Below are 14,603 nucleotides of genomic sequence, written 5' to 3' on the forward strand. Positions count from 1 at the left end.
CGCCACTGGAGCGGCGGCGCCCGAAGACGCGCCCCAGGCTCGAAGAACAGCCCTGCGTGGTCGCCTCGTTCTCTGCAGCCAAGCGGCGGTAAGGTTCAGGGTGCGGGCGCGGGCTCCGTGCCGAGGGCCTCCGGACCCGGCCCGGCGTGTTCCTGGGCAGGTTCCCCTCCCTGCGCCTCCGGGCCCCCTTGTCACCCCGAGTCCCATCTGTTTATTCCCACGCATTCTTCCAGGCCTGGCCGAGTAACCCTTGAGTGTCTGGGGAAGAGAGTCGGAAACCGGAGACCGCCTCTTCTCCCCTTCCCCCCCCCCACCCCCCCAGCCACACACAGACACACAGAGCAAATTGGGGGAGGCACCGTCCCTGAGTCACGCCTCGTGGAAGAGAGGAAGGGCTGCTTTCTACTTTCTCGGTATCTTCAGGGGAGAAGCATGGCTTCTAAGTCTGGTTTTCCGTCTCTACCAGGTGTATTTCAGAGTTCCAAAGCCTCGTGCGCTTGGAAGAGCCTCGTAGCCTCTATAAGGGAACTTTTCTCTCAAGTAGAGGGTCACTTTTGGGGCCCAGACTCCTTTGAGAAATTCCGGAGAGCCAAGGTCTCTCCACAGAAGAGGGTAAAGATTTTTGTAGGCTCTTGCAGGGAGACAGTGCACCTAGGCGGATGAGTGCTCAGTCTCTGGTACCAGTCTCTGTGACCCGGCGTTGTGTGGTCTCAGTTTCTTCATCTGTAAAATAGTATCCACCTATTGAGGGTGTTGCCAGGAGGAAATGGACTAATCGGTGTAACCATTTGGAACAAAGCTCACCTCCTATTAATTGCCCTCCCGTGCATGAGTTAGGCGTTTAATTGACCCCCGTGAATGATGGTTTAGAAAAGTTCCCCGTGTTGTTTCTCTTTTTCCGTTGAAGCAGTTACAGGGTCGTCCCTTTCCGTATTCACTGCTGAAGCTCCCTTGGAGCCTTTGAATACTTTTACTCATTCTGGCTCTGAGGGCTCAGACTCCCTCTCCCACTTCTTTGCTCTCTTTTTAGTAAGTCAGTAGCTCATTCTCTTCCTTCCCCTTTCTCCCCCAAATCTTAGTGTTGTGTTTTTTCATTTGACTTCTGTAGCCTAATTTTTTTCTGGGCCACTTTTCTTTTCTCTTAACGGCTTGAAATCATCTTCACCTAATAGATATAGTTGAGGTTATTCATCTGTCCTCTCTATGGTGTAATCATAACCCTACCTCTGTACAAAATTATACAGAAAATAATTTAGTTGATCTGATATTGCATGTTGCTTTTCCATTTCATTGGTTGGCCTATAATTTAGCTAAAGCTTTATCACTATCCTGTTACTGTAATAAATCTTTAATGGCAGTGTCCATTCTCAAGTAGCACCCGGAGAAAAATCAAATGCCTAGACCCCGGATTCTGTCACACTTCTGTGCTGGCTCTTGATGCATTTGTTATTTATTAGAACATCTTGTGCCTGGAACTAGAGTCTAGTCTCATGGCAGACATGGTGTCTGTAGCCCTGTTCTGACAGTACAGTTGCAGTTTCAGCAGTGTGGTGCTTATATTTAATAAAGGCCCAAGACTTATTAAACTCTTATTTTTGAGTTCTCTTTATGTCTAGTTGTTTAATTAAGAGGGAAAACAGAATTTTTCAAGTGTTTAATACTTCACGTTACCATTTTGTGATCATGTATCTTTCCCCCCAACTCTTGGAAATGTGTCGTCCAACTGGCACCTTCAAGTTTTTCCCTTGCCGCCAGAATTCTTAACTGTGAGCTATGTCCCCTCAATACAACTTGAAATTGGGTGCACAGATATGTTTATCCTTAATATGGAAAGCATTTGTGGATGGAAATTATACATTAAAACACAACCTGAAGGATTCAAAGATTGCTTTTTGTAATTAGGAATTGAAATGTGAATATACATTTGCTTTTTTTTTTTTTAGCATTATAGAAAGACTGGCTTTGTTTTCTTGCTGTTGATATTTTATGTTTTATGCATAATGCATGAATCATATATTTACATTGCACTTCACCATTTTTAAAGCCTATTTAGGTATATGAAAGTTCTTGGAATGTGGTGAGGAAACAGACTAAACCAAAATTAAATTCATGGCAAAGATAGTGAAGTAGAACCTAGTGTTCTGACTTCTAGCCCATTGTTTCTTAGTTTGTCAACCTTAACAATTAACCAGGACTAAAAGATGAGAAGGGCGAGTTTAAGATGAAGTCTTAAAGGCAGAGGGGGAAACTTTCTAATTTGGGCATTAAATATTAGATATTGAGTAGTATACTAGCACCTCATTTTTTAATCTGTAAACTTAGGTATGTTTCTTTTAAAGATAAAATAGTAAGCCATTATTACTTACAGTCAGAGCTTACTTATAGTCAGTTTACATTGTCGCTTGGCAAACTTGATTTCACTTTTTTTCTGAACTTGTCATCATATTTTAAACTCTTATTGTAACATGTATCTTAATGTGTCTTAGAGGAAACTAGAAAGCATGAAGTTCAGTGTTTTTTAGATCATAAAGTTTTAAGCTGTAATCAGTTTTAAAGATTATTAAATATATTTGCCTCTTCATACTTGAATCTTTTCCGTTTTAATCTGGGATAAATGATTCTAGGGATGGGGCATGAATACAATTAAAAGTAGATTTGTGAACCTTTGGAAATTTTATATGCATTTGTATATTTTTCTGGAGAGAAGATTCATAGTTTCTGAGGCAAAGATATTTGGACAACTCTAATTTTTATAAAATTATTTCTTTTACTGAACTAGAAGTTATATCTTCACTGGTTCTAGTTCTGTCCCCTCTGTAGTGGGTTTTCAAATATTTGAAGATACTTCCTATATTCTCCTGATTCTTTTCTTTTCTAGACAGAATATTCTCAGTCTTTAACCTCCTCTAATGATTTTGTTGTTTTGATTTGCACCTCCTCAAAATACTTATGGCTCATCTGTGGGTTTGTGTCAGTTCATCCATATTCTTCTTAAAAGTGTAGTACCCATAATTAGATATTAACCAGTAGAGAAGACCGTAAGTTACCGCTCTAATTTAAGATTAAGAGTAGACTTGCTTCTTTGGCAACCACGCGGCACTGTTAATTTACAATAATGTCCTGTCAAGAAGGCGAACTCTGGGGCTGGCCTGCCTGGGTTTAAATCCTGGTTCTACAGTTTATCAGCTGGGTGACCTTGAGTAAATTATGTAAACATTTTGGGGCCTCAGTTTTCTCATCTGTAAAATGGGGTTTATCATAGTACCTATCTGATAGGGTTCTTCTAAGGAATAAATGAATGCATATATGTAAAGCATTTAGAATAGTCCCTGGCATTTAAGTGCTATGTGCATTACCCATTATTGATTTTGTAGTCACCTAACATTCTTGAGTTGTTTTGTCCATGCTCTCCCAGTTCTTTAATAGAATATTTTTTGGTAGGACTTCATATTTATCCCGATTAAATTTTATCTTGTCAGATTGGTTCCAGTATGTTGACTTTAAAAAAAAGAAAAAGTCTTGATTTGGTCATTCAATAAAAAAGCTTATTTGTTTATCCATAGATTTGATAAACTATAATTTTGATAATGCTGACATAGCCTTCATGCAAATATTATTAAAATGTTGACTAGGTGGGCCTAGGAGCAGAGCTCTTACCCTGCTAGAGACCTCATAATGTTGATTTATAAAAACCTGTTAATTCTTTGATTCAAGTTGTTCAGCTAATTAGAAATCCAGCTAATTTATCATTATCTACCTCAAATACTTCTAGGTTTTCACAAGGAAAATATAAGGAACTTTAACAATTGCCTTCCTAAAACCCAGGTAACTTTATATACTTCATTTTAAAAAATCCTATCTGTTTACTCTGTCAAAAAAATAAAAGAGCATTAATCTGTCATTATTGGTCCTTAATGAAACTATACTGATTTCCAGGAGCATAGGTTGGTTATTGCTTTTTCTGTGTTCATAGACTTCTCTCAGTAATGACTCTAAAATCTTGTCTAGAGTTACATTTAACTTCAGTGATCAATAGTTGGCAGGATCCCCTTTCCCTAGCAGCTGCATGGACATTTCATCGGAAGTGATATACCTTGTTGAAGGTTTCCTTAGAGCAGTTAGGAACTCTCTTTAGAATCTTCTCATCCATATTGAGCTTTGGTTTCCATTAATTCATTGATTAAATTTATTAATTGCCCATTTTGTGCAAGATACCAATGCTCATTTAACCCCATCCAACCTGAAGAGAATTTTTCCTGATAGAGATACCTGAAGCAAAAAGGTAATCCATGTCCATTTCTCGCCATTCCTACTGTTGTTACCATAGTCTGGGCCTCCATTCCTTTTCTCTACAATAATAGCTTCCTTTTGACCTTCCTTCTTTGATCTCTTTCTGTCTCCAATCCTTAAGCACTGCAGCCAGAATCATCTTTTTTGTTTTGTTTTGTTTTTTGCTGGACTGCACAGCATGCAGGATCTTAGTTCCCAGACCCGTGCCCTCTGCAGTGGAAAAGTGGAGTCTTAACCAACTGGACCACTAGAGAAGTCCTTCATGTTTTTTCTTTAAATTAATTAATTAATTAATTAAGTTTTGGCTGCGTTGGGTCTTTGTTGCCGCGCGTGGGCTTTCTCTAGTTGTGGCGAGTGGGGGCCACTTTTCATTGCAGTGCGCGGGCTTCTCATTGCGGTGTCTCCTCTTGTTGCGGAGCACGGGCTCTAGGTGCCGCGGGCTTCAGTTGTTGTGGCACGTGGGCTCAGTAGTTGTGGCTCTCAGGCTCTAGAGCACAGGCTCAGTAGTTGTGGCACACGGGCTTAGTTGCTCTGCATGCGGGATCTTCCCAGACCAGGTCTCGAACCCGTGTCCCCTGCATCGGCAGGCGGATTCTTAGCCACTGCACCACCAGGGAAGTCCCTGTTTTTAAAATGCATGTATTTCTTTAAAGTCTTTTGTTCCCCACTGGAAAAATCTTTAATGATCTAATTAGATTTTAATTTTTGACTACTTTCCAACTCCCTTATTCTGTTTTCTGTTTACTAGCCTTTTAAATTCAAGCCTCCCCCGCCCTCTTTATTTTTTACCTTACTTATTCTTAGAGATGATATGAACCATCAGCCAGATAGTAGGCATGGTGCAGTGGTGATTCCTCACCAGCTGGTCTGTGTGTGAGTCACTCAGCTGACAGATATGGAGTGCTTACTATGTTACAGGCACTGTGTGAGCCACTGAGCTGACAGAGGAGCATGACATAGCCTCAGCCCTTGAAGAATTCTAAGTGCAGGGAAAGATAGAATAGGGGAAAGTATTTGGAGAAGAGAAATCTTTCTTTCTTTTTTTTTTTTTAATACTCAAAAGCATAATAAGTTTATGTAACAGATTCCATTTTACTTTGAGAAGAGCCAAGTATGTTGTTATTAAAGAATGAGTTTGTGGGACCTCCCTGGCGATCCAGTGCTTAAGACTCCGTGCTGGGACTTCCCTGGTGGCACAGTGGTTAAGAGTCCGCCTGCCAATGCAGGGGACACGGGTTCGATCCCTGGGCCGAGAAGATCCCACATGCCACTGAGCAACTAAGCCCATGCACCACAACTACTGAAGCCTGCTCTCTAGAGCCAACGAGCCACAACTCCTGAGCCTGTGTGCCACAACTACTGAAGCCTGCACACCTAGAGCCCGTGCTTCGCAACAAGAGAAGCCACCGCAGTGAGAAGCCCACGCACCACGACGAAGAGTAGCCCCCGCTTGCCACAACTAGAGAAAGCCCAGGTGCAGCAACAAAGACCAACGCAGCCAAAAATAAATAAATAAATAAATAAATTTATTTAAAAAAAAAAAAAGACTCCATGCTTCCACTGCAAGGGGTGCGGTTCGATCCCTGGGAACTAAGATCCCACATGCTGCATGGTGGGCCAAAAATAAAAACTGGGGGTGTAATGTACACCATGATAAATATTATGAACACTGCTCTATGTTATGAACGGAAGTTGTTAAGAGAGGAAATTCTAAGAGCTGTCATCACAGGAGAACAATATTTTTCTGGTTCTTTAGTTTTGTATCTGTATGAGATGATGGATATTCACTAGGCTTATTGTGATAATCCCTTCATGATGTATGTAGATAAATCATCATGCTGTCCACCGAAACTTTGCAGTGCTTTTGACAGCTATATCTCAATAAAACTGGAAGAAAAGAAAGAACATATGCAACTAACAAATAGCAGTCAATAAAATGATTTCTAGGCTAAAGAAAGTTTGGAAAAACTGTTAGATAAATGATTCTGCACTAATTGATACATTTTAAGCTACAAAGTCTTTACAAGTAGGAACATTTTGTGAGCATAGTGATTATGTATTTTTTTTAAAAATTTATTTATTTTTGGCTGTGTTGGGTCTTCGTTGCTGTGCGTGGGCTTTCTCTAGTTGTGGAGAGCGGGGGCTACTCTCCATTGCGGTGCACGGGCTTCTCATTGCAGTGGCTTCTCTTGTTGCGGAGCACAGGCTCTAGGCGCGCGGGCTTCAGTAGTTGTGGTGCATGGGCTCAATAGTTGTGGCGCACGGGCTTAGTTGCTCCGTGGCATGTGGGATCTTCCTGGGCTTGAACCCATGTCCCCTGCATTGGCAGGCAGATTCTTAACCACTGCGCCACCAGGGAAGCCCCGTGATTATGTATTTTTAAGTTGAACACATCAGTGTTCAAAGGTAGCAGAATATATTACCTGTGGAGACATTCTAAGAAACATACAGTGAAAATCTTTGTGAAAAACACCGTAACTTCTTCCACTGACCTTAAAATTTGAGCAAATACTTGCTAACTTAATTAGTAAACTAGTTAATTACAATGTAAAAGCAGCTAAATATTTCTTATAAATGAGCTCTTTCTGAAAGAACTTTAAGTATTCCCTCTTCCCAAGTCAAATTATTTTCTTTTACTGTTATTATATCAGATCCAGCAGTATTCTTGGGATAGTCTGGACTATTAGATACTTCAACTCTAAGATCTGTTCCGAGTTATTAATTTCGTAGGCTAATTGAAGTTACACTCTGGGGGAAATGTTCAAGACAATTGAATTTCTTCTCTTGATATAAGTGACATAAAATAGGAATAAATTTCAAGAAACTGAAATACTAAGCAAAAGCATGTGAAACTAGTGCTAAGGAAAAGACTTTTTAGAAAGGGGTCACTACCTACAAAACCCTTCTTCCCAATAACAGAAAGTAATTTCAAGTGAAATGAGAGAGATCATAGTAAGTAAAGAAAATAAGAGATACTAATATAAGCAGCTCATTGAAAAAAAGTGAAATCCTGTTTACAAGGCTGTTCTTTCATAACCTACAAAATGTAAAAGACCACAACATATTTTCTAGGATTAAGTGAGAAAATAATGATCTAAAATCTGAAAGCTTTGTATTCATTATGAATTTTAATGGCTTGCTTTGCAAACACTGACAATGTGATGAGGACCTCATGTAGTCCTGCCCAGCTGTGTGTGAGATAGGTTTAATTGTTTTTCATTTTATAGGTGAGGACATAAATTGCTTTACTGGGATTAGAAAGATAGTGATGGCAGAGCTGGGGCTCAAACATGAATCTGACTGCAGTGCTAGCCACTCCACTGTATTGCCTCACTGACATGTTTAGGCCTTTTCTTCCATATTTGGCTGTACAGCAGATATTAGCACAATCTTGTAAATCAACTCTACTTCAATTAAAAAAAAAAGTCACTCTGATCACCCAGCTAAATAAATAAATAAATAAAAGCTCTGCAAAAATAATAATAATAATAAAATAAAATACTTAGGCCTTCAACATTAATGCAAGAACCCAGACATATTTATAGGTTCTTCTTAGTTGAGTCTTTCCAGTATAGTTTCTGTTTTTCCTAGAGCATTGTGAATTGATCCAAATATAAGTAAGTGATTTGAAAATTAGCCACCGTTTTTGATTGATCATCCTTTCTCTAGTGTCACTGTTTACTATAATTTAAAAATAGACCATTTCTGTATGATGTTGTGATATCTTCATTTCAGCTGTATTTCAGTTAATTGGTTAAATCCTGATTATGAGCTGTGTGAATCTGTTACACTGACTGGTTTACTGTGAATAGAAACAAGTACACGCTTAGATAAGACGTTAACCTAACTCCTTTGTAACATAAATTTTTAATTTATCTTAATGCCTATGTTATATGCTACGTGTCCTTTTGACTTGTTTAAAAATTAAATATGTATGGGCTAAAAGAAAAAAAGTTGGGTATTATGAAATGATGTAAAATCTTGAAGTTGTGATGAAAGAAGAGAAAAAGGCTAAAAGTGTTCTGAAAAGTAAGAAGAATAAAAATATAATAGCAAATAATAGGGGCGGTGTTTATCGTTCGTCACAGAGCAGGAGCGCATGTATTTCATAGTCAAAAAAAATGGTGGGTAATGATGCTGTTATCACCAGGGGTGTGGATATGCCTGGTGAACTGAATATGCAACAAGGAATGTGTTTTGTTTTGTTTTTTTTAACATCTTTATTGGCATATAATTGCTTTACAATGGTGTGTTAGTTTCTGCTTTATAACAAAGTGAATCAGCTATACATATACATATGTCCCCATATCTCTTCCCTCTTTCGTCTCCCTCCCTCCCTCCCACCCTCCCTACCCTCCCCCTCTAGGTGGTCACAAAGCACTGAGCTGATCTTGAAAATAAGAATGATAGTACATATCTTTTCACCAAAGTAGAAAATATTGTACAGAAGGATTTTTTTTTTCTCTTCACGTTTAACTCTAGGTATATATTGAAGCATTCTGATCAACTGTAGCATAGAGCTCAGACTGGCTGTCTGTCTATCTGTCTATCTAGTTAGGCATCTATCTTAGGGTCAAAAGCCTCTGACTTATTTAATACCTCTTCATGTTTGTGTAAAATTCACTCCAGTACTCACCCTGGAAAGGAACACTTTGACTCAGATTGACCTTGAGTGGAAACAGGGAACTATGACATTCATTTGACTTAGTAATTTGTGTAAAACTTTTTCTGACTGTTTTTTATCATCCTAATTATCTCAAGGGTAGAGTAATTCTCAGCTCACCATCTAGTTATTTTTTAGGCTTTCTGTAACAATATGAAGCATTTTTTCATGTTGTGACTACTAGCAACTTTGATGAATTTTTCACATTGAATCTACATCTATCTTAAGTAACCAGTGTGTGTTTGGTAAAATTTTTATGTCCAATATCAGAAGCTCTCTCACAGTTTACATTATCTAGTGCTTACTGTGTGAATCTTGTTGTGTCTGATAGTTCCCTTGAAGATACTCCCTGTTATATCTACTCTTAGTCTTAGCTCTTGGTTATCTTGCACAAATCCCACTTTTTCTCAAGAGGAATATAGGAGATCAGTTGCTGAGGATGGCGAAATAAAATAGACCAGTTGTGCTTTCTGGATTCGTCTGGGCTTAGGGTCTCATGCTTGCCTTTCTGACTTCTTGTATTAATATTTGGCAGTTACCAATTTAAAATTTTCTGAAAGAAGAGTCTTCTTCATATTTTTCATCCCACTATCCAGAGGTAAAACTATGTTTTTAAAAAATGCTTTTTTAATGAAAGATGATAGGTATCTAAAATTGGACAAATTTTCACTAACTAAATAACACATCAGTGTAACTAGCACCCTAGATCCAGAAACAGACAATTAACAGCACCCTACTGTCCCTTTCCAGTCATGAACACCTCTTCCCCAAGGGGAACTATCTTGATTTCTAACAGAATGAATTAGTAAAACTACCTTTAACCATATCTGCTTTTAGTTCTTTTGATGGTTATCACTCTTAGCGGTATAATTATTGCTGTATTTCTTTTTTTAAAACTTTTTTACTTAAACTAATTTTTGACTTGCAGGAAAGATACACCTTCCTAATGTTAACCTTTTCATAACCGTAATATAATTATCAGGAGCAAGAAACTAACATCAGGACAATATTATTAACTAAACTACAGACCTTAATTTGAATTTCATCATTTTTTTCTGTAATGACATTTTTCTGTTCCAGGATCCTGTCTAGGCTCCCACATTGCATTTAGTTGTTTCTCCTTAGTATTCTCTATTCTCTAACAGCCTTCAGTTTTTCTTTGTTACATGACCTTGACACTTTTGAAGAGTACCGATCTTATATTTTCCAGAATATCCTTTATTTGACTTTGTCCAATGTTGTCTCTAGTAAAACTACCACAAAAAATGATGTATCTTTCTTTCACAGAGCTCATCAAGGGGTTCGTCATGTCAATATGTTTTATCATTGGTGATATTTACCTTGGTTACCCTTGTTTACCTTGGTTAAGTTGATGGATGCCCACTTTCATTTTTTAAATCTTGATCTCTAATCCTTTTGGAGTTTATTTGTGTGTATGGTGTGAGATATGGATCTAATTTTATCTTTTTCAAAATGACTGCCCAGCACCATTTATTAAAAAGTTCATCTTTTCAGTTGATACCAGAAAGTATTTGACGAAATTCGACACCCTTTATGATAAAAACACTCAACAAACTAGGAATAGAAGGAACTACCTCAACATGTAAAAGGGCCCTATAGGAGAAGCCCACAGCTAACATCACACTGAGTTGTGAAAGACTGAAAGCTTTTCTTCAAGTTCAGGAACAAGACAAGGATGTCTGCAGTCACCACTTCTATTTAACATAGTACTGGAAGTCCTAACTGGAGCAATTAGTCAGGAAAAAGAAAAGACATCTGAATTGGAAAGGAAGAAGCAAAATTTTCTCCATTGGCAGACAGTATGATCTTTATATGTAGAAAACCCTAAAGATTCTACATACCCAAACCTATTAGAATTAATGAACAAATTCAGCAAAGTTGCAGGATAAAAAAATCAACACAAAAGAATCGGTTGCATTTTTACACACTAACGTAGTGAACAATCCAAAGGGGAAATTAAGAAAACAATTCCACTCAGGATAGCATGAAGAAGAAAAAAGAATAAAATACTTTAGGAATAAACTTAATCAAGGAGGCAAAACACTGGTACATGGAATTACAAAACATTGCCGAAATTAAAGAAGACACAAATAAATAGACAACTTGTGTTCCTAGACTGGAAGAGTTAATATTGCTAAAATGTCAGTACCACACAAAGTGATGTACCAATTCAGTGCAATCTTTATCAATATCCCAATTTCTTTTTTTTAACAGAAACAGAAAAATCCCTTCTAAAATTCACATAGAATTTCAAGGGACCTCACATAGCCAAAACAATCCTGAAAGGGAATAAAGCTGGAGGACTCAGACTTCCCAATTTCACTACTTATTACAAAGCTACAGTAATCAAGCAATGTGGTACTAGCATAAAGACAGACATATAAATCAGTGGAATATAATAGACCAGAATAAACCCTTGCATATATGGGCAAGTTATTTTTGACAAGGGTGCCAAGACCATTCAATGGGGAAAGGGTGGTCTTTTCAACAAATGATGTTGGGGAAACTGGATATCCATGTGAAAAATAAAATAAAATTGGGCCTTTATACCATATATAACAATTAACTCAAAATGAATCAAAGACCTAAACTTAAGAGCTAAAAGTATTAAATTCTTAGAAGAAAACATAGGTAAGAATCTTTATGATTTTGGATTTGGCAGTGATTTCTTGGACATGATACCAAAAGCACAGGTAACAAAAGTAAAAACAGGTAAATTGGACTACATCAGAATTAAAAACGTCTGTGCATCAAAAGACACCATTAAGAGTGAAAGACAGCCCATGGTATGGGAGAAAATATTTGAAAATCATATGTCTCATAAGGGGTTAATATCTAGAATATATAAAGAACCTCTACCAGAACCCAAACAGCCTGATTCAAAAATTGGCAAAAGGACTTCCCTGGTGGTGCAGTGCTTAAGAATCCGCCTGCCAGTGCAGGTGACACGGGTTCGATCCCTGGTCCGGGAAGATCCCACATGCCGTGGAGCAACTAAGCCCATGCGCCACAACTTCTGAGCCTGAGCTCTAGAGCCCAAGAGCCACAACTACTGAGCCTGTGCCACAACTACTGAAGCCCACGCACCCTAGGGCCCAAGTGCCACAACTACTGAAGTGCCACTCTAGCGCGCCTAGAGCCCGTGCTCCGCAACAAGAGAAATGACAGCAATGAGAAACCCAGGCACTGCAACGAGGAGTAGCCCCCGCTTGCCGCAACTAGAGAAAGCCCACGTGCAGCAACGAAGACCCAACGCAGCCAAAAAAAAAATTGGCAAAAGACTTGAATAGACATTTCTCCAAAGAAGATACAAATGGCCAAAAAGCACCTGAAAAGATGTTTAACATACACTAATCATTAGGGAAATGCAAGTCAAAACTGCAGTGAGATACCACCTCATACCTATTAGGATGACGCCTATAAAAAAAAAAAACAACCCAAAAAACAGAAAATAACAAGTGTTGGTGAGAATTGGAACCTTGGTTGGTGGAGAAATTGAAACCCTTACACTGTTGGTGGTAAAATTTATAAAATGGTACAGCCAGTGTTGAAAACAGTATAGAAGTTCCTCAAAAAATTCAAAGTAGAATTACCATGTGATCCAGCAATTCCACTTCTGGATATATACTCAAAAGAATCGAAAGCAGAGCCTCAAAGAGATATTTGTACACTCATGTTTACACCCATGTTTATAGAAGATAGAAGCAACCCACATGTCCATCAATAGATGAATGGATTAGCAAAATGTAGTATATACATACAGTGGAATATTGTTTAACCTTAAAAAGGAAGAAAATTCTTACACATGCTGTAACATGGATGAACCCTGGGAACTTGATGCTAAGTGAAATAAGCCAGTCACGAAAAGACAAATACTGTATGATTCCATTTATATGAGTTACTTAGAGCAGTCAGACTCAGAGAGACAAAGCAGAATGGTGGTTGTCAAGGGCTAGGGGGAGGGGTGAATGTGGAGCTATTGTTTAATGATTATGTAGTTTCAGTCTTTCAAGATGAAAAGAGATCTGGAGGTTGGTTATACTTCAGTATGAATGTACTTGATGCTGCTGAACTCTAAACCGAAAAATGGTTAAGATAGTAAATTTTATGTTACGTATATTTTACCACAATTTTTAAAAAATCTGAAAAGCGTCCATCTTTACCCAATGATTGGGGATGCCAACTTTGTCATATACTAAATTTCCATATGTATTTAGGTCTAATTCTGTACTTTCTATTCTGTCCACTGGTCTACTGGCCTATTTGTGCATCTGTACCACAATGTTTTAATTATGGAGGCTGTATAGCATATTTTAATATCTGGTAAGGTTATTTTCCATTCATAGTTTTTCTTTTCCAGTACTTTCCTAGTTATTCTTGCATGTTTGTTTTCTATGTCAACTTTATTTTTTTTAATTTTTAAAAAATTATTTACTTATTTATTTATTTGGCTGTGTTGGGTCTTCGTTGCAGCGCGCGGGCTTTCTCTAGTTGTGGCTCGCGGGGGCTACTCTTCGTTGCGGTGGCTTCTATTGTTGTGGAGCACGGGTTCTAGGCACGCAGGCTTCAGTAGTTGTGGCTTGTGGGCTCTAGAGCACAGGCTCAGTAGTTGTGGCTCACGGGCTTAGTTGCTCCGCGGCACGTGGGATCTTCCCGGACCAGGGCTCAAACCTGTGTCCCCTGCATTGGCAGGCGGATTCTTAACCACTGTGCCACCAGGAAAGTCCCTCTATGTCAACTTTAATGTCAACCTGTCTAAATCTATAAAATGGGTTGTTAGTATTTTTATTGGGATTACATTGAATTTATAAATTAGGGAGAATTTATATCCTTATAATGTTCAATTGTCTTATCCAAAAACAGGGTATGTCTTTCCATTGTTCAAATCTTCTTTAGGAGTACTGAAAAATTTCCTCGTTTTTTTTTTTTAAAAAGCTTTATTGCATTATAATTATCATAAAATTCACCTTTTAAAGTATATGATTTGGTGGGTTTTGGTGTATTCACAGATATATGCAGCCATCACCACCACCTAATTCCAGAACATTCCCAGTACCCTGAAGAGAAACCTGTGCCCATTAGCAGTCACTCCTCATTTCCTTCTCCCTCCAGCCCTGGGCAACTACTAATTTACTTTATGTTTCTTTGGATGTGCCTCCTCTGAATAGTTCATGTAAATGAACTATTCATGTATAATATCTAAATCATCTTTAAATTAAATCATACAACGTGGCATTCTGTGGCTGCCTTCTTTCACTTAGTGTAATATTTTCTAGGTTTATACATACTGTAACATGTAACAATACTTCATCTCCCTTTTTATTGCCAAATAATACGCATTCCATCGTAGAGATACAGCCCTTTTTATTTATCCATTCATCAGTTGGTAGACATTGGGTTTGTTTACGCTTTTTGGCTATTATAATAATGTTGCTATGAACATTCGTGTGCAGGCTTTTGTGTAGACATATGTTTTCAATTCCCTCATACAAGTTTTTATACATTTCTTGTAATTTATTATTAAGTATTTAGTCTTTCCTACTATTGGACTTTCTTTACCATTGTAATCCTCCTAGTGTTTATTGATTTTTGTGTTTTTCTGTATTGATTTTGTTGCTGTACATAAGTT

The 14,603-nt window shown here is 38.1% G+C and overlaps 1 protein-coding gene across 3 annotated transcripts in view; it reads left to right on the top strand.

Annotated features, from left to right (window-relative positions):
* The window catches only part of TFDP2 (transcription factor Dp-2), a 158,582-nt gene continuing 143,979 nt past the window's right edge, over nt 1–14,603 (top strand). For all 3 annotated transcript variants that reach the window (XM_061194589.1, XM_061194591.1, XM_061194592.1), the window contains exon 1: nt 1–88. The gene's annotated coding sequence lies outside the window, so the exon portion shown is untranslated. The remainder of the gene's footprint in view (nt 89–14,603) is intronic.

Source organism: Eubalaena glacialis, chromosome 6, assembly GCF_028564815.1.
Source record: "Eubalaena glacialis isolate mEubGla1 chromosome 6, mEubGla1.1.hap2.+ XY, whole genome shotgun sequence".
Lineage (NCBI taxonomy): Eukaryota > Metazoa > Chordata > Mammalia > Artiodactyla > Balaenidae > Eubalaena > Eubalaena glacialis.